We start from the raw sequence: 21,023 nt of genomic DNA, 5'->3' as shown, positions 1-21,023 counted from the left end.
AGCTTAGAAATACTATAATTAGGTTGGGTGTTCTTTGCATAGGCTTATTGGGGTTGGAGATTTACTGAAACAGGAGTCTTGGTTGATATCCTTGACCATGTTATTTGGTTTCTATACTTGCCATTATTCCAATACTTAGTCTACCCTAATGCTTTCCAACTCCCAACACTGGGTAGAAAAGAAATAAGATTAGATGAAAGAGGGGTATAGACCTCTTTTGACTACTTTGTTTTGATAAGGGACGTTAAGAGCCTTGGGACAAGTCCAATCTTCATTAGCAATGTATCCTATTTCTTCTCAATTCTTTGCTCACAGCCACTTGATAAACAGGAAGCAGCAGCTACAGCAGCAGGAAGAGGAGCAGGAGGGGCAGTAGCCAATCCAGGCCTTCTCATGCTCTCTTGTATATAAACTCTCCAGAGAGTGCAGAATAAAATATCTACAGCTGTCAAGAATCATACCTATGCTAGTGTACAAGGCACATCATAGTCACCATCTGTGAAACAGCCTGTTATCCCACACCTGGAGCTAAAACAAAAACATTCACATCATCAAACTGGGCTTTTAAAGAAGCCAACAGTATCACTATGCATTCCTCTTTAGTTCAAACTTTGTTCTTTGTCTAACACTATTAAACTATATACAAAAGGAACAATATGAAAACTATCAAGTAAGAATTATGTTTACAATGTCTGGTCCATGTTGTGTGAAATGTTAAAAAAGAACCTCCAAGTTCCTATACTCCTGTGGCAACTGTCTACCCTAGTGTGGTCTGCCACCTCTGTCTCTAGCTAGCCCCCTACCCCACATCCCCCACAGCGACCAGTCAAGGTATTCCCTGCTCAGGTTCCCTTGCCTCTAGTTGGCGGTCTCACATTCCAGTAACCCAGTAAAACAATCTTTTGAAGCTTATAATTAACCAGTCAGACTTTTATATCAGTAAATTCTCAATTCTCAAGATGCCCACACAATAGTTTCTGTGCCAATTGATAATGACAAAAGTTGCCCACCTAGATTAGACAAGTTATCCCAATTATTCTTTCCCTATATATTAGTCATAACTACCTGCAGCTACTTAAAACTACACAGGATCAGGATCTTCTTCGTGTATTTCCTCCATCTTGCTCCTCCTCCTCCTCCTGCAACTCTTAGCTATGCTTCCTTTTTCCCTGTCCAATAACCGGCCTCCTGTTGCACTAAAAATTAAATAGTTTGGACAGGAAAAAGCCTGCCACAAGTCCATATGTATTTGGCAACTTTGTAGAAAATACCTCACTATCTAAACCCAGTGAGTTCAAAGTTTTTGTACCTAAACCACTTTTTTATCATAACTTGCATTTCTCAAAGTAAAATAATCAAAACAACACAAGCTTTTTGTCTTCATAAACTTGAACCTGTTTTGTGAGTATTCTTTTGTAATCTGATAATAATAAAAATGGTAAGACTACATCAGAAACCTGAGATGAATAAATATTGCCTGCATAAACAGGAAGTACAGTGTACGTTAAAGTATTACTATGTTCTGTCTATATGAATTAGGGTTGGAAACTTATAGAGTGGCAATTATTTCTTAACCAACTTTCCCCCAAATAATCACCGAGTTATATTTTCATGTTTCAGAAACTCAGGCCTTAGCTGGGCAGACACCCAACCAGCTTATCTGTGTTAAACCTCCCACTTAGCTCCATCTAGCTACCTGGCTAGCTATACTTTGCAGGCCATGGTCAGGTCCATCTCCTCTCAAGTCTGCTAGTGAAAAGCACCACCTTTCTCTCCTTCACAGAGTTCCTTTACCTCTCTCAGGAAGTACCTCCTTCCAATTCCAGCCCAGCTAATTTTCTGCCAGATTTTTCTTAAAGACAAATATAGAATTCCTTAGGTAGGTGAAGAAGGACACAGACAAAATTTCACATAGCATACCCCAGCAGTACAGAGAAAACAGCTGACAAACTATATAAATGACAGACTGTTCACTGCCTTGACATTCACTCAAGCTTCCTCTGTATCATTATGGCACCTAATCTTTAGCCTATAAATCAATAATATCTGGCAGAATTTTCTGTGAAGCAGGAATTTTGAAAGACTCTATTTCTGCAAAATTCGGGAGTCAATTTTCCTGTGTCCCCCTTGTCCACAGTTTAGATAGGTAGTTTAGTTTAGACAGTTTGTGAGCAGTCAAGGTAAGAGGAGTTGTTTTTGTATTTTTGTTTGTTTGTTTTGCCAGTGGCCAGCTTTTCCAATTTTGAAGCAAACTCCATGTGGAGGTTCTTCTATATCCATAATCTTTTTTATGTAGATTGAGGGTGCTATATTCTATAGGTCTCTGAATTGTTTGAAGACAAGGTATCTATAGTATATCTAAATGAACAGATGCTGCTTCTTTCTATCTATGTACTATCAGCTTAACTTTAAAACATATTCAGAAAGGTAAATATCTGTAATCATCTACACCAATCCCTAAGAAGAATACAAGTAAGATTATTTATAGGTAACTAACTAACTACTACTTGAATTCCTATTTATCCTAAACAATTTGCAATAGTAGGTTTCATAATGATAGAACTTTACATTATATTTTCAAATGAATTACATATTATAATACATTAAACAAGAGTTTAATAAAACAACCTCAAATTTCTCTCAATATATAATAATCCATAGCAATGTAAAATATTTTATACTTTTTACTATTTTAGTCTAAAAGTAAATACAATAATCTCTCTTTTATTCACTCATCATATTTCCACCATATTTTTCCCTTTTTGATAAATTTGTTGCTCTTGGCTGAAACCACTGGTACTTCTTTCTGAGGATCCTTGAGCTAGGGCCCAAAGCCATTTTCTGCCAGTAAGAGTTTATGTTGAGTTCTTTCCACCCTCCAGTTGTACTCACTAGCCCAATTATACCCTTTACCACAGCCTAATTCTCACCTAAAACTAGTTCCACTCAGAAAGTTTGCTTGCTTCTATGGGAGAGAGTACCATATTCCTCAGAGTTAACACACAGCCATTTTGAGTCTGAGGCTTTCAGCTTCAAATTTGTAAATGGACAAATTCTCTGCATTAAATCAGATCAATTAATCACCACAATTAAAGCACTAACATTTTTATAAGCAGACCTTGTGTGACTACTGGGAAAGTTAATGGTGATAATCTTGTAACCAAAGGCCAATTCTCATCTGGTAAGACAGTTGGCTCAAAATTGATCATTACTCTTGAAATGGATTATTTGTCTTTAACTCTATATCTCTTTCACACTGTGGTCCTCCATAGTCTCCTAATCCAGAATCCCTGCCTCATGAATGGGTTTCAGGGACTTGAAACCAAAAGTGCATAGAGCTAATCAGGGTGGTGTTCAGCTTTCTAGCTCAATCCCTCTTTCAACCTGAAAGAAATTCCCACTCTCAGTCACCAGGTCCAAACTCTTTTGCTCACTGCTCTCTGGCACTACAACTTCCTGAACACTTCCATCTCTACCTGCAACCTTAATGGTTGCACAGTCAGCTCTAAAGTCCTTTCAAAAACAAGAAACTAGGATAACCCCTCTGGCATTCCTATGTCATCAACTTTTTGTTTCTCAGATCCCTCCAAATCCAATTGCAAGTTTTCCAATTGTTCAGCCATTCTCCCAACATTCTTTAAAATGGAATACAGCAAAAAGAAGGAAGAGAATGAGAGGATGGGTGGAGGGGAGGAGACAGGAGGAGGAGAGGCCAGAAGAAGAGAAGAAGATAAAGAAGAGGAGGAGGAAGAAAAGTAAGTACAGGTAAAAGAGAAAGAAGGAGGAGGAGGAAGAGGAGGAAGAAGAGGAGGAGGAGGAGGGGAAGGGGAAGAAGGGGAAGGGGAAGAGAAAGAAGGGGAAGGGGAAGAAGGGGAAGGGGAAGAGAAAGAAGGGGAAGGGGAAGAAGAAGAAGAGGAAGGGGAAGAAGAAGAAGAGGAAGGGGAAGAAGAAGAAGGGGAAGAAGAAGAAGGGGAAGAAGAAGAAGAGGAAGAAGAAGAAGAAGAAGAAGAAGAAGAAGAAGAAGAAGAAGAAGAAGAAGAAGAAGAAGAAGAAGAAGAAGAAGAAGAAGAAGGAGAGGGAGAGGGAGAGGGAGAGGGAGAGGGAGAGGGAGAGGGAGAGGGAGAGGGAGAGGGAGAGGGAGAGGGAGAGGGAGAGGGAGAGGGAGAGGGAGAGGGAGAGGGAGAGGGAGAGGGAGAGGGAGAGGGAGAGGGAGAGGGAGAGGGAGAGGGAGAGGGAGAGGGAGAGGGAGAGGGAGAGGGAGAGGGAGAGGGAGAGGGAGAGGGAGAGGGAGAGGGAGAGGGAGAGGGAGAGGGAGAGGGAGAGGGAGAGGGAGAGGGAGAGGGAGAGGGAGAGGGAGAGGGAGAGGGAGAGAGGATTCAGCCTCCATGTAGGGCTCTGAGCCTGAGATGCAGATGGGTGTACCATCTTGTACCTTAGGTCTCTCAGAGACCAGTCTGCATAGGAGAGCTCTTGGATCACAGAAGCAACAGAGCTTTTTGGACAGGGTCCCTTCAGGCCTTTATCCTCAGCCAGGAGGCAGATCTGAGACCCAGACCTCTGCACACATTTCTGCCAGAGGAGAGTTGGCCCTCAGGGAGGGCTCTGACCAAGAGACAAAGGTAAGATTGCCATTTTTTATCCCAGGTCACTCAGAGACCAGTACGCACAGGAGAGTATGCGGGCCATAGAAACAAAAGAGCTTTTTGGACAGTGTCTCTTCTAGTCTTCATCTTCAGCAAGAAGGCAGAGCTGAGCTTGAGATCTCTGAGTACCTTCCCTGCAAGGGGAGAACTTGCCTGCAGAAAGTGCTCTGACCACTGGGACTCAAGAGAGAGTTGGAGTCCCAGGAGTACTGACAGAGGCGAACAGAATCACAGGATGAACAAGCTCTAGCCAGAGACAGCTATAACAACTAACACCAGAGATTACCAGATAGTGAAAGGCAAATGTAAGAATCATACTAAAAGAAACCAAGTCCACTCAGCATCATTAGAACCAAGTACTCTGACCACAGTGAGTCCTGGATAACCCAACACACCTGAAAAGTAAGATTCAGATTTAATTTCCTATCTCATGATGTTGGTAGAGAATTTTTAAAAGGGCATTAATAAATCAATTAAAGAAATACAGGAGACACTGCTAAACAGGTAGAAGTCCTTAAAGAGGAAGCACAAAAATCACTTAAGGAATTACAGGAAAACACTGCTAAGCAGGTAGAAGTCCTAAAAGAAGAAAAACAAAAATCCCTTAAAGAATTACAGGAAAACACAAACAAACAGGTGATGTAATTGAAAAAAGGCTTCCAAGATCTAAAAATAGAAGTAGAAAAATAAAGAAAACCCAAAGGGAAACAACTCTGAAGATAGAAATCCTGAGAAAGAAATCAAGAAACATAGTTGCAAGAATCAGGAACAGAATTCAAGAGATAGAAGAGAGAATCATAGGTGCAGAAGATTCTATAGAAAACATGGACACAATGATCAAAGTAAATGTAAAATGCAAAGAGATCCCAACTCAAAACATCCAGGAAATCCAGGACACAATGAGAAGACCAAACCTAAGGATAGTAGGTATAGATGAGAATGAAGACTTTCACCTCAAAGAGCCAGTGAATATCTTCAACAAAATTATAGAAGAAAACTTCTCAAACAAAAAGAAACACATACCCATGAACATACAAGAAGCCTACAGAACTCCAAATAGACTGGACAAGAAAAGAAATTCCTCCAAACACATAATAATCAGAACAACAAATGCACTAAATAAAGATAGAATATTAAAAACAGTAAGGTAAAAAGGTCAAGTTACACATAATGGCAGACCTATTAGAATAACAACAGACTTCTCACAGAGACTATAAAAGCCAGAAGATCCTGGACAGAGGTTATACAGCCCCTAAGATGTTGGGGCTGGCCTGTGGCTCTTATGTCTGGGTTGAGCCTGGGAGGCAAATGGAGCTGAAAGAAAAGAGGGAATCTAGGAGGATCAAGAAATAATGGAACCAAGACATCCTAGTCTGCTCAAGGTTCAAACGTTTAATGGTGGATGCACTTTATAAAGGAGAGGGTAGGCCCATTCCCGCCAATTCATCCTTGGAGCCCAGCTGCAGGTAACCACATGCAGGATAGGGTGTAGTCTCCAGAATAGCTAGGCTGACTCCCAGCAGGTAGCAGTAACAGTGGATGAACAATAGAGTGATCTAGGGAGGCAAACTCCACCCTAGGTAATCTCCTTAGTGGCCTCAAAGTTGAGGTCTGGTTCAGCCAGCTTCAGGTTTTGGGGGAGGTTACAATTTCCTCCCTGTTATTAATATTTAAAAAAAAAAGCTGGACTGAGGAATAAATTTTATTTATTCTCTTTAGTTCTGCCTGATTTCTTTGGCCCTAGTGAAGAAACCTCTCTCAGTGGGATTCCCCAACTTTTCTCATGGTAAACCCACTATTAACTAAGCAAATTGTGTATTCCTTTGTTATGGTGAGGCTGGCTGCTGTCCCTAGTAAGCACTCTGCAGACCAGCCCTGAGCTGCTGGCTCCATCTTTTGTAATGCTTAATTAGTTACTGAATAGGTAACTTCCTTACTGAATTCCTACTGAATTCCAAGTTGTCAGCTTCAAGGTCTTTGTAGGAAGTTGGAACACTGGTGAAGCCTTAGCTATGTCAGAATTCAATCTTAAAAGGCACTCATAATAAGATAATACTAAAAGAGAGCACATGGATCCATACACCAGACTAACTCGGGGATAGGGTAAGAATATATGGATTATGAGAGAGCCAAAGTTCCAGGAGGTGAGTTTCCGTGAAACTTTTTGCCTCACGAGTGCTCTCAGGCCTCTCGGCCTGCCAAGCAAACTTCACTGGAGTATGCATAGCATTCTCTCTCTCTCTTATATTTCTGCCAAAGTTCCAGAATGTCCCGCCTCATCATAACTACAGATCTCAGGAGTGCTCTAAAGATGAGTGGAAACACAATGATTTACTAATAAAATAGTGCCAATAATAACAGCAAATAGGAATATATATTGAACCCAATCCAGGGGATTGAATGCACTTAGATTATCTTTTAAATCTCTGGCCAATTCATCAATGATCCAAGTGTCCAAGTGGCTATTGCTAATATCTGAAATTTCTGCCTTTCTAGCCTTAATATATGCTATTTTCTGTCCTATTGTTAAGACTACTACTTCTAAGACATTAACCTTTGCCTCCAATTCTTTACATGGCTCTGTGGTGAATTATTAATAAGCCACGGCCTCTTGGCATGTACCTCTGTCTAGATTGATGTGATTCCAAGATCTGGGTGTCTGTCTTAGACTGTCTGGACCTCATAGCAAACCTTATTCCCAAATGCTTCTTGAATGAAGATTAATAACTGCCACCTGTGCTGTTGGAGGTGAGGCTGTACACCTGCTGCAGTCAGGCTGAAGGGCATTGACTGACCTTCTTGAAAAACAAAGATAGTGAAAGGCAGCAGTACAAAAGCTTCTTTGGGGGAAGTCAAGGTACTCCATTCAATTGCAAATTAGCATTGATCAAGCTTAGACTTAGAGCTCTAGGTGTCTGGGAGGTGATTTTGAGAACTGCAGAAAGTCTGTCGCTTCTCTGGGGGTGGAAGCTGTGCTCCAAATTAACTTTTTTAGGTAATTAACAATATTTTGCTATCTTCTCTGGGATTCTCTAATACTGGAATTATTACTAGACCAGTCCAAGATTGAGTTAGAATAACTGGTCACAATGAGGGAATGAGAGGAATCACTATAACTCTTTTATATGACTAATCTTTCTTAGTCAGATTACACAGTCTCAGATGTTCTTTTTACCATAAGTTTTAAAAGCTTGAAGCATGGCAGCTCCGGTTGTCCAAACTGGAAAAATGGCAAGCAACGATGGGTCGAAAACATGTACCCAATTCAGCTTTCTTGTCACTACAGTCAGGGCACTGAGCGAACTTACCTGTCAGCTTGTCACACGAATTAGCCTTCATGCTTCTGGAGTGTTCTGTGAAGAAAATTTATGCTTTTCTCTTTCCTAATAAGGTAGCTGTTCAGGATCAAGCCATATGCCAATAAGTAGATCCTTTTAAGATACTATAAGGCATTTATTAAGTTCTTTGACATCCAAATTTCAAAATTCCGAAATAAAAGTATGATTTAAATAATGTGCACAGGAATACATTATATGCACTGGGATATAATTTCCCCCTTCTTTGTCTTTTAAGAAGCGAGAGTTCTAAAGTTGCACAATACCTTGTCCTTGAGAATTAATAATTTGTTGACAAAACATCTCAAATACTTGACTGCTATAGTCAGTATTAATGTAACATGGGCAGTAACTAATTGCACTTTACATTGTTTCTCTTGAAGAGTGGTTGTAACTAAAAAGCTTGAAAAGTTATTAATAGTCACATGTGTATAATTTATTTAAAAATAAGAGCATTTATTTGCAGCAATTTATTAAGTGTAAGTCCTCAAGAATTAACACTATTATGTGGAAACAAGTAGGAACTGAGGACACTAAGAACAAAAACAATTTTTACAATTTGACATGCACATATTCCAAGAATACCAAAATATTATCTTAAACCATAACTGTTTTGAATATATAAAGAACGAGATTATATATCCAGTCCATCTCATATGTAGGACCTACAGACTGCCTGAGATATAAATCCAGCCTTTTTACTTTTAAGTTGTATATGCATAAGCAATTGCAAATTTGAGAATTAATAGCATCCTAGGGACGAACAATCTTTAGCAATTGTGAGCTCTGAGATATAATATTGACTATTAATATACAAATTAAGGTTTGATTGTTCAGCATTTTAAAACACCATCCACATCACACAACTTAATTATCTGTGCTGAAAGAGGGGGAAGCTCAAAAGGATAAGCGTGTGATCCAATCCACATCTACTTATTTCCCATAGAGGGGTTGTTTTTAAACACAGTAACTGGGATGCATGCATTCATGAATTTATAGAAGACACAAAAGGATGCATAAAAATGTTTTTAATTTATCTTTGGGATATTGATTGTCAATTTTATTTAAAATGATGGTATGCAATAGGTCAATTATTAATATTCTGTAATAACAATTTAATTGCTGTTTTGAACAAGGAACAGACACTTTGTGAGGTTCTTAAGACACAATTTTTGTTATAGGTTTTCCAAAGTACACAAATATATCTTACAATTCTTTATTAGCACCACAGTAGTTTTAATAGGATGCTGAAACTGTGCTTTGAGATGAGCCACCTTGGCCTCGCCCACCCTCGGTCTTCCTCTCAGGCAGAAGAGGCTGAAGGTGGCCTAATCTGTTGTAGTCCAGAAAGCTCAAGCGAGGACAGCAGAGCACCTCGTGTCTTAGCGGGAAATATACAGCTGACCCCAGTGGGGACAGGTGGAAGCTCATGAGTGCAATGGCAAACCCAACTTTCCCCTAAGTTCGCTACAAAGCCGTCCGCTTTCTGGTGGCCTCCCTTACCACTACCGCTCAGGAAAAGCTGTGTGCCCCAAGGCTGTGCCCTGCAGCAGCCAGCAGCTGGCTGGCTCCACGTGTGCCAATGGCCGAGCAGATAAGAAAAATGACTTTACAATAATGTTTTCTCTTGCCAAAGAATTGCTGTGGGCACAGCTAATATTTAATTACCATTGACTATAATTAATAACAATTATAAAAGCTTTCTTTGTTTTCTGCAAAGCCTTCTGTAGTGAACTAAAACCCTAAGTATTAAAAAGATATTGCCTCTGAATCTTTTCTGGAGCAATAACTACTCCCCAGAATTTAAAAGCTCCTTCTGTGAGAGCAAGGATTTAAAGTAAACTTCCCTTTAGAGTCATTAGCTAATAAAATACTTTCCACTTAGGAAACAATGTACACTGAAAGAGTCAAACTCTTAGCTTCTTATATTGATGCAGATATGCTAAGAATTTTTCTTATATAATGTAAAACTATGTTAGCCATACCTACAGGCAAAATTTTCCAATGATCACCAGTTCACTAGAAGCAAAACTCTTTACAATTATCAGAATGCAAAGGAAAAAATAAACTCTTAAATCTACAATAACTTTACATGAAGTAGGCAAGTCAAATCGCAATGTCCTGATAAATTCTATAGCCTGATTGACCTTTTTTATAAACTTAGAGTTTAAACTTTATTTAGAACAACATCTGCAAAGGTGCTCTTATGGCTAAAAGGAATTTTCTCCTGAAGGCAGGGAGGGGGGCAGTTCTCAGAACTTCCCTAGTCACAGTTTGAGAAACAAAGGAGATTATGTGCCAACTGCCCCAAGGCTTCTCTGAACTTGCATTAACTCGAACATGAGAAAAATTTTTCTAACCCGAGCATTTTGGCCCTCCTGTATTGAGGACAGATTTCGGGGGAACAATTCGACTGTCTGTCTATGCTTCTAAGTTTTGGACAGTCTTTATAATGATTACTTATAGTTAACCTTCTGTTACCAATGTTATAATTATTTAATCCTAACCAATAACTTATGAGCTGATACTCTTGTGAAGATACCCAGAGCACATTACCAATAAAAATCAAATGAAGCCTCTACACTTAGACCAATCAGAATTTTAATTTTTCTAGCTATAATTATAAAATAAAAAGCACTTTGTTATTAGCTAAATGCAATAATCATGATTGCAGAGAATTTTCTTAGGAAAAAAACATCTATCAGCTTTTTCACCCCAAAACCATGAGGCTGCAGACTCCCTTTCTTAAAAAGCAGTTTTTCCAGCAGGGGCCCTCCTGCTGTGCCTGATCCTGGCTAAAGCTTGTGGCCACTCTCTTGCTAAACCAGCAGATAAAGTTTTAGCCATCTTTATTTTCCAACATGAAACACAGAACATTCAGTCATTCAGACGACTAGACATGAACACACATGAATTGAACACGTGAACAGACAGGTGCACTAGACATTAGACTTTAGACAGAACAAAGAGAACAGAGAACTTCTGCTGTAAGGGCTAGAGAGAAAAAGGCAGGACATCCCCCAAGATTTCTCTCTGCCTCTGGGAGAGTTTCAAAATCCATTTTCCTCCCACCTGATGCAGTTGCCTACTGCAGCCAATCTGCCTGATTATTTAATCCAAACCCTTTTATTTCTCTCCCTAAAACGCAGCTTCTGAATGCTGCAGCCAACTGCCTGTTACTTTCCTAGATCCTGATATCACTGCTGAACCTGCGCTGTTCCAGCTCAGACCGTATCACACCTTAGCAACCTTTTGCCCGTTGCTTCTCTGTGTCCCAGTACGAATTTTCAAATTCTTTCCTATCTGTGGAGCTCCATACCAGCAGTGTTTCTTCCAGTGTCTTCTGCCACTCCCAGGACCCGCATTGGTACACCAAATTGTTTGGGCCGACCTACAGCTCTCATGTCTGCGTTCGAGCCTGGGATGCAACCTGGAGCTGAAAGAAAAGAGGGAATCTAGGTGGGTCGAGAAATAATGGAACCAAGACATGCTAGTCTGCTCAAGATTCAAATGTTTAATGGCAGATGGGCTTTCTAAAGGAGAGGGGAGGCCCATTCCCACCAATTCATCCTTGGAGCCCAGCTGCAGGTGGCCACGTGCAGGATAGGGTGTCGTCTCCAGAATAGCTAGGCAGACTCCCAGCAGGTAGCAGCGACAGTGGCTGAAAAATAGAGTGATCTAGGGAGGCAAGCTCCACCCTAGATAATCTCCTTAGTGGCAGCAAAGTCCAGGTCTGGTTCAGCCAGCTTCAGGTTGGGGGGGGGGGGGGGAAGAGGTTACACTAAGAGAACACAAATGCCAGCACAGGTTACTATACTCAGCAAAACTCTCAATTACCATAGATGGAGAAACCAAAGTATTCCATGACAAAATGAAATTGATATGATATCTTTCCAAAACTCAAGTAATTCAAAGGATAATAAAGGGAAAACTCCAACACAAGGAGGGAAATTATCCCCTAGAATAACCAAGAAAGTGCTCCTTCAACAAACCTAAAAGATAGCTGCAAGAACAGAATCCCAACTCTAACAACAAAAATAATAGGAACCAACAATTACTTTTCCTTAATGTCTCTTAATATCAATGGGCTCAATTCCCCAATAAAAAGACATAGACTACCAGACTGGCTACATAAACAGGACCCAACATTTTGCTGCATACAGAAAACCCATCTCAGGGAAAAAGACAGACACTACCTCAGAGTAAAAGGCTGGAAAACAATTGTCTAAGCAAATGGTCTAAAGAAACAAGCTGGAGTAGCCATTCTACTATCAAATAAAATTGACTTCAAACACAAAGTTATCGAAAAAGACGAGGAGGAGCATTTCATAGTATATATAATTGACCCTAAAAATTCCAACTCTTAAACCTGATCAAGAGCTTCAGTGCAGTAGCTGGATGTAAAATTAATTCAAACAAATCAGTGGCCTTTCATTACACAAAGTATAAACTGGCTGAGAAAGAAATTAGGGAAACAATTACCTTCACAATAGTCACAAATAATACGAAATACCTTGAAGTAACTCTAACTAAGAAAGTGAAAGATCTCTATGATAAGAACATCACGTCTTTGAAGAAAGAAATCAAAGAAGATCTCAGAAGATGGAAAGATCTCCCTTGCTTATGGATTGGTGGGATTAATATAGTAAAGATGGCTATCTTGCTGAAAGCAATCTACAGATTCAATGGAATCCCCATCAAAATTAAAACTCAATTCTTCAACGAGTTATAAAGGCCAATTTGTAAATTCATCTGAAATAACAAAAAAACCTAGGATAGCAAAAACTATTCTCAGCAATATAAGAACCTCTGGTGGAATTACCATGCCTGAGCTCAAGCTATACTACAGAGCAATTGTGATAAAAATTTCATGGTACAGGTAAAGCAACAGACAGGTTTATCAGTGAACTAGAATTGATAACCCAGAAAACCCACAGAACTGTGGTCACTTGATCTTTGACAAAGTAACTAAAACCTTTCATTGGTAAAAAAGACAGCATTTTCAGAAAATGGTGCTAGTTCATCTGGCAGTTATCAAGTAGAAGAATGGGAATTGATCCATTCTCATCTCCTTATACAAACCTTAAATCTAAGTGGATAAAGGAACTACACATAAAACCAGAGACACTGAAATTATAGAGAAGAATGTGGGGGAAAGCCTCAAAGATATGGGCACAGGGCAAAAATTCTTGAACAGAACATTGATGGCTTGTGCTGTAAGATCAAGAATCCACAAATGTGATCTCATAAAATTGCAAAGCTTTTGTAAGGCAAAAGACACTGTCAATAAGACAGAAAGGCCAACAACGGATTGGGAAATGATCTTTACCAATCCTAAATCTGATAAGGGATTAATATCAAATATATTCAAAGGACTCCAGAAAACCCTATTAAAAATGGGGTACAGAGCTAAACAAAGAATTTTCACCTGAGGAATACCAAATGGCTGAGAAACACCTGGAAAAATGTTGGAAAGCCTTAATTATCTGGGAAATTCAAATCAAAACAACCATGAAAGTCCACCTCATGCCAATCAGAATGGGTAAGATCAAAAATTCAGGTGACTGCAGACGCTGACAACGATGTGGAGAAAGAGGAACCCTCCTCTATTGCTGGTGGGATTGCAAGCTGGTACAACCACACTGGAAATCAGTCTTGTGGTTCCTCAGAAAATTGGGCATTGTACTACTGGAACATACAGCAATACCTCTCCTGGGCGTATAACCAGAAGAATTTCTGACTTACAATAAGGACACCTGGTCCACTATGTTCATAGCAGCCTTATTTATAATAGCCAGATGCTGGAAAGAACCCAGATGTCCCTCAACTGAGGAATCGATACAGAAAATGTGGTATATTTACACAATGGAGTACTACTCAGCTATTATAATCAATGAAGTTATGAAATACTTAGACAAATGGATGGACCTAGAGAATATCATCCTAAGTGCAGTAACACAATCACAAAGAATACACTTGATATGTACTCACTGATAAGTGGATATTAGCCCAGAAACTTAGAATACCCAAGATCCAATTTGTAAAACACACGAAACTCGAGAAGGAAGACCAAAGTGTGGATACTTCGTTCCTTCTTAGAATGGGGAACAAAATAACCATCGAAGGAGTTAGAGACAAAGTTCAGAGCTGAGATGGAAGGAAGGACGATGCAGAGACTGCCCCACCCGGGAATCCATACCATAAACCACTACCAAACACAGACACTATTACATATGCCAGTAAGATTTTGCTGACAGGACTCTGATATAGCTTTCTCCTGAGAGGCTATGGCAGTACATGGCAAATATCTCAAAAAAGAAAAAAAAAGTGGATGCTCACAGTCACCTATTGGATGGAACACAGGTCCCCCAATGAAGGAGCTAGAGAAAGTACCTAAGGAGCTAAAGGGATCTGCAACCCTATAGGAAGAACAGCAATATGAACTAACCAGCACCCCCCAGAGCTTTTGTCTCTAGTTGCACATGTAGCAGAGGATGGCCTAATCTACCATCAATGGGGGGAGGTCCTTGGTTTTGTGAAGTTTTTATGTCCCAGTACAAGTGAATGCCAGGGCCAAGAAGGGGGAGTGGGTGGGTTGGGGAGCAGGGCAGGGGGATTGTATAGGGGAATTTGGAGAGGAAATTATGAAAGGAAATAGATTTGATATGTAAATGAAGAATTTATCTAATTAAATATACTCAAAGAAGAGGAAGAGGAAGAAGGAGGAGGAGGAGGGAGGGGAAGGAAAACAACAACAACAACAAGATGAAGAAAAAGAACAAGAACAAGGAGAACAAGAACTAGAATAAGATAAAGAAGAACTAGAACAAGAAAAAGAAGAACAAAAACAAAAAGAAGAAGAAGAACCAGAAGAATAAAAAGAACAAGCAATATAAAATCTCCTTTTTGTGAAAAGAGGACAAAACCCATAAGCCACAGCACCAATACACCCCTGAAACAGAATATTCATTTTTTCCCAATGTTTCTTCCTCTATGTCATTAGAAACCAAGTTTCCCCTTCTTTCTAGCCTTATATTTGGCACCAGTTACTGATAGTTTGTTGTTTTGTTTGTTTGTGTTTTCTTTTTTACATTTTATTCGATTCTTATACCTATCAACCTTCCAACATATATTCAACCCTAATTCATTCCAACCCTTCAACACTAGACCATAAAGAAAGGCTAGAGGGGAAAGATGGCATACTTCCTGCTGATTCATGCTAGGCTAACTTGAAGCATGTCCAATCTTCTTTGTCAGGATATCCATTTTCTTCTTTTCCTCCCTTTGCTCAGAACTACTTGACAAACCACAACAACAGTCATCAGCAACAGCAGGGACAACAACAGCACATGAGGAGTAACACTGAATCCCTGCCTGCTCAGCATCACAGGGTAAACTGAGGCAGCCAGTGAAAAGGGGAGGCATGGAGTTTTCTTCTTTACCATTGGCAACTTCTATCAATAACTTTGTGGCCAAAAGCTGCTAGTTGCTAGGAAAGGTATGAGCTTCTAGAAACAATCCTGGGATGAAGTCTCTATGGCTATGCCTCTCCAGAGTGCTCCTATTTCAGTCATGCAAAATGGTGGGCCATCTCCAGGAAACTCCCTTATCTTTCATAGAGCATCCTAGATGGCTTCTGTCACCTCTAGCTTCTTCCATATATATTTTTCCAGATTCCCCAAAATTAAATTATCTTAATCTGGCAAAAATCATAACCCCTTAGAGCAAAAGACAATCATAGTTAATGGCAATGGACAGTATGAAGGTGCCACATATCCCACACCTTGGTTTAACGCAAAAACATATTCATATTACATACCTGGGTTTAGAAAGAAATCTCTCACTACAGTGGAGGCAAGCCTTTAATATTTGATTCACTTAAACTCAGGCAAAGCTCATATAAATCATTTTACATTGTTTCTAATATAGACCCTCTACTACCCATCTCATAGAAGTCAAGGATTATCTTCCAGTGTATGCAAAGAAAAAAAATCCCAATGATGCATATGTTGCATCCATTCATGTTACAGAAAGGTCAAAATGAAAGAACACAAGATCAAGTCTTTCATGTCATAGCGACTGACATACATATGGTATAATTTAAGGAGTCTTTCTAAGATTATCAAATTCTACTAGGAAAAAGGGAAAGAGTGAGATCTTTGATTTATGCCATAGAAGTGCATTTCAGGAAGATTTGTTGTGATATAGAATTAGTTTTCTTAACAAAGGAAAAATGGGGAGGGAAAGGGAGAGAGAACATCTAAATTTCTGCCTGTAAGATGGTGGAAATAGAGAAACTTCCAAGTGATTATAAAATTGTGTGGCTTTTGAAGTTAAGTTATTCAAAGGATATAATCTATATTCAGGTGCAAAATTGAAGAATAGTTTTAAGTAGGTATATTTTAAGTTAAAAAGTGACTGCTTGAAATAACTCAGATATAAATATCAGCATTGATCATAAACTCCAGCTCTACTGGAGCAGACTGATACTCAATATTTCATAATATTGCCCTTACAATTGTCAAGTTGAAACTTTCATGCCCCATTTATAATACTTTGATGAAAGGATATTCTGTCTAAATTTTCTTTGTATGCAGAAAGTAGAAAAATATGTCCTTTCCATTTAAATAAAAGGCATCTTTATACAAAGGCCATGGGATAACTCTGAAAAGCTTGAGAGAAAAACAGGCTACATAGGATGCTCTGATCTTCCAGAAAAGTAGACACTTGTTCAGGGATTGCACATAATAAGAGATTTACATGATACACTGAGAGGGAAAAAGGGGAAAGGGAGCATGGAGGAAGTCCACACAAAGTAGATTTTAGATTAGCCTCCATTTCCAGTCTTGAATATGCAGCACGCACCCAGGAAGATCATACCAGCAACAGGTCTCATGTGAGAGGTTTTATTGGTAGAGGTGACCTCTGAGAGGGTAAGAGGGAAGGAGAAGAAGTGGGGTGTGCATCAGGATACACATCTTTTATCCAGGCTCTGACACATGTGATGCATGTGCCAAAGGATGTGCAGCAGGTGTCATGGCAATGGAAACAGGGGCAGTGCTTTTACGTAGAGATGACGTCTTTTATCTAGGTCTTGGAACTGGCTACAGAGAGCTTCTGGCTATATATAGACTCACCTAATGCTAACAAATCTAGTAGTTCATGGAATTCTGGATAATAAATTTTACCCTAGAGTTATTCTTTCCCCTTCAAACAATTGGGTTTGTGTTCCAAATTAACATCAGAGAATTTTGAGGTATCTGTTGTGATTTTATTTCCTTTTCACTTTCTAGGTTGATTAAGCATTTCTAGAAGCCAAAGACAGTTTATGTAGGGGAGACCCCATATTACCATAAGCAATTAGCAGGAAGAAGTAGACAACTGAGAAATAAGTGATCAGATGAAGAGAGATTCAGCGAACCAGGACAGAAATCAATGTGTCTTGTAAGAAGATGGATGTCAGTGATCCACAGAAACAAAAGGGACAACATATTTCATGTATTGAAAATGAGGTAGATTTCCTGTTTCCAAACAATGTGTTTTAGATTCTAGAGTTGCTGCATATATATTAACTTCCTGTAAAACAGAAAAATGCATGTCTGTGTTTTATACACTATTAGATCTATATCAGGCCTCAAGTTTGGCAATTCTGCTAACACTGCCCTATGATCATTACTTTGGCCTAATGCAGGGAGAACTATGATCTGGTTTAACTCAGCCATCCTTGGGAATCTCATGATGCTGGTTTCTGTTTACAGGGAAAACCACTACTTCCATTATCTATCCCCTGCCCCAAAAGATAACAAGTTCTGACCAATAGAGCAGCCTGCATTAGCCCAAAGACCCCCTACTTTGATATCACACAAAATCCACTTTCTTTCCCACATAGCTTATGCTATCTATTCCTGAGGGAGAGCCCTGCACTTTATCCTCAATAAACTGTTTTTCTACTCACAGAGTGGTCTAGTTTGCTACTTCACTTTGCTTCCCTTACATAGACCACAGGTAGACTCAATTCAAGTATATTTTGAAACCAAGGTAGTCTATTCCAGTGAAGGACTCAATGATTTCATCTGTCTGTCTATCTAACTATATGTAGCTGTCTTCAGACTCACCAGAATTGGTAATAAGAGCCCATGACAGATGGATGTGACCACCATGTGGTTGCTGGACACTGAACTCAGGAAGAGCAATCAGTGCTATTAACTGCTGAGCCATCTCCCTAGCCTAGGACTCAGTGATTTAAATTTAAGTGTACACATTAGACTCACAAGCCACAATAATCCAAGATTGGTGGCCCTTTGTACAAAATGACATTTTCCATAATGGAAGTTAAAACATGGTCAGATAGAGGTAGTTCTCAAAAGAGAACCTTAATGTTGGACATTTACTATCAGTTAATTTTAGAAGTCGTGATGTACCAAATATAAACAGAGGAAAGAAACTCTGAATCTTTACAATATTCAAGAATGAGGAACAGAATTAGAAATTATACTTTAGAGTAATACATACATGTATAGTTGTCTCCTGAAGATATTTTCTAATTTGTCCATCAATTAGTCTGCAATGTTCTACTTTCTGGCACATACATGTTAACTAATTATGTATGATTGCTTGCATGCTTAATTATCAAGACAGATTTTTCTTAAAAGTTTATCTTTGGCTCATTCTCCCCACAGAAAGCAAAGGTTTAAATTGCTTTTGTTCAAAGAAAATAGTTTCATTAGAGTTGTTCCACCTCAATGAAAACTAACTGCTGTCATTCAAAGGGACATAATAGGTATCTTATAATTGAAAGAGCTATCACATTTTCCCTGAGATGGCATAAATCACTCTGTAAAGTTTTAATATTTGGAAAATTTAGAGGCGATGACTCCACTTTGAAAGTAAAACTGTAGATTCAGTACTATCGTAAGCAAAAATCATTACTTAATCCAGACAATGATTGACAGTACAAACTGTCACATATAAACCAAACAGATTTTAAAACAGGAGTAAGATCAGCATCTCATGTTTCAAAATGAATAAAGTTTTCATTTATAACATTCTTCTTTGTGGTACTTCAAAAATGAAAAGAATCACCAGAGATTCAAATAAGGGGTATTCTAAATAACAAATGTATTGGTCAGCGTTCTCTAGAGTAACAGAACTTATGGCTAGTATCTATATAGTAAGGGAATTTGTTGATGACTTACAGTCTGCAGTCCAGCTCCCCAACAATGAACATCAGCAGCTGTGAATTAAAGTCCAATGATCTAGCAGTTGCTCATCCCGCAAGGGATGACGGTGAAGACTGAATCTTCCTTCTTCCAAAGAACTCATGTAGATCTCCAGCAGAAGGTGTGGCCCCAATTAAAGGTGTATATCACTACCACATCTGGATCTGGGACATGCTTTGTCCCAGATGACTTTGAACTTAGATATCTCCTTGCTTAGTCTCCTGATATTCACAATCACTATGTCTCAAGATCTACATGCCAAGATCTGAGTCAGAAACTTGTATATTTCAGCCTCAAGATCAGGATCACAGGTGAGCCTTCTAATTCTAAATTGTAGTTCACTCCAAATATAGTCAAACTGACAATCAGGAATAGCCACTACAACAAATTTCAAACAAGACTACAACTCATCCTATTTAAATATTATAAGCAAATGAATTAATGGTATACTTCTATTTCAATATCAACTAAAGAAAACTGTATCATTTTATGTGTATAGCCATGTCAGCTCATGATATTTCAGAGATATGGAAGCTAAGCATCATTATGACTATGCTGGATGTACTGTAGCATATGGAATAATTTCACTCTGCTGGATTACAAAGTGTAATTGTAAATATTTCTTATTAAAGACAACCTCAGAATAATAAACATACCATATTCAGTTCAACAGAATTACAATGAAGGTAATGCCTCAATGAAGATAACATCTTAAGTGTGTGTGTTTCTGTGGAAAAAAAAATCCTATTGACAGCCAATCTTCATTATTTAACTCTTCACTTATGGTCATTTATAATTACAGGACCCCCAAGATCTCTCAGACACTGGACTATCAACCATGTAGCATACACCAGCAGATATGAGGCCCCCAACACATATACAGCAGAGGACTGTATTCAGTCTGGGTTCAGTCAGAGATGATGCACTTAACTCTCAAGTGTCTGGAGGCCTCGGGGAGTAGGGAGGTCTGGTGGGATGGGGAGTGGGGGAGGGTAGAGACATCCAAATGAAGATAGGAGCTGGGAGTGGGGAGGAGATATGGAATGTGGAACAGTCAGAGGGTAGAACAGAAGGGGGATAAAATCTGGAGTGTATAAAAAATGATTAAATAAAATTTAAAAAATAAAAATGAGAGTGGAGAGAATGCTCTGACGAGATGGAGAGGTGCTGGATGAGGAAGGATAAAATAGATAAATCACTACAGACATAGACTGAAATGAATTCCAGGAGATGGCTGTGTTACCCCCGAAATAATGATACTAGAGAGACTTCACTGTTGAATACAGTTTGCCTCTGCACTTCCTGACCCCGACCCCCCTCCACAGAAGCTCCCATCCTCCCTGCAGCACTAGGTAAGCAAGATATGCAGATAGCTGGTTTCTGTGCTGCATCTTCCTTCACCAGCCACGGGCTCCCTACCCCTTCCCTAGTGTTAGAATGGCACTCCCCATAAAATTCCCCTTAATGAAGACTTTTTGAGGAGACATCCTCCCAGCCTCAAAACAACAACAACAACAACAACAACAAAACATTCCTGCTGATAAGCAGCAAAACTCCAGGTACCTGTCCTTGAGACCTTAGAGAAATAACAAGCTCAAAGGAGACCATTTAAAAAAGATAAACAGAAGTCAGATCACAGATAGTAAAAATTAATCCTTGAACAGACATCCATTAACCCACCTCCCGCTTCAGTACTCTTCCACCTATACTCCCGTTTTCTGTGAATATTCACATTATTCCTAACTATACCGTATATAAACCCAATGCTTTCTAGACTCAGGGTCGATTTCCAGCATTCACTTTGTGAGTGCAAGGCAGGAGAACAA

The 21,023-nt window shown here is 39.3% G+C and overlaps 1 pseudogene; it reads right to left on the bottom strand.

Annotated features, from left to right (window-relative positions):
- Window positions 1–11,382, bottom strand: part of LOC147001959 (uncharacterized) — a 55,635-nt pseudogene extending 44,253 nt beyond the window's left edge.
- Between the last annotated feature and the right edge of the window lie 9,641 nt (window positions 11,383–21,023).

Source organism: Mus caroli, unplaced genomic scaffold (genome assembly GCF_978045245.1).
Source record: "Mus caroli unplaced genomic scaffold, Mus_caroli_1 scaffold_11, whole genome shotgun sequence".
Lineage (NCBI taxonomy): Eukaryota > Metazoa > Chordata > Mammalia > Rodentia > Muridae > Mus > Mus caroli.
This window is presented reverse-complemented; position numbering and strand designations above follow the sequence as displayed.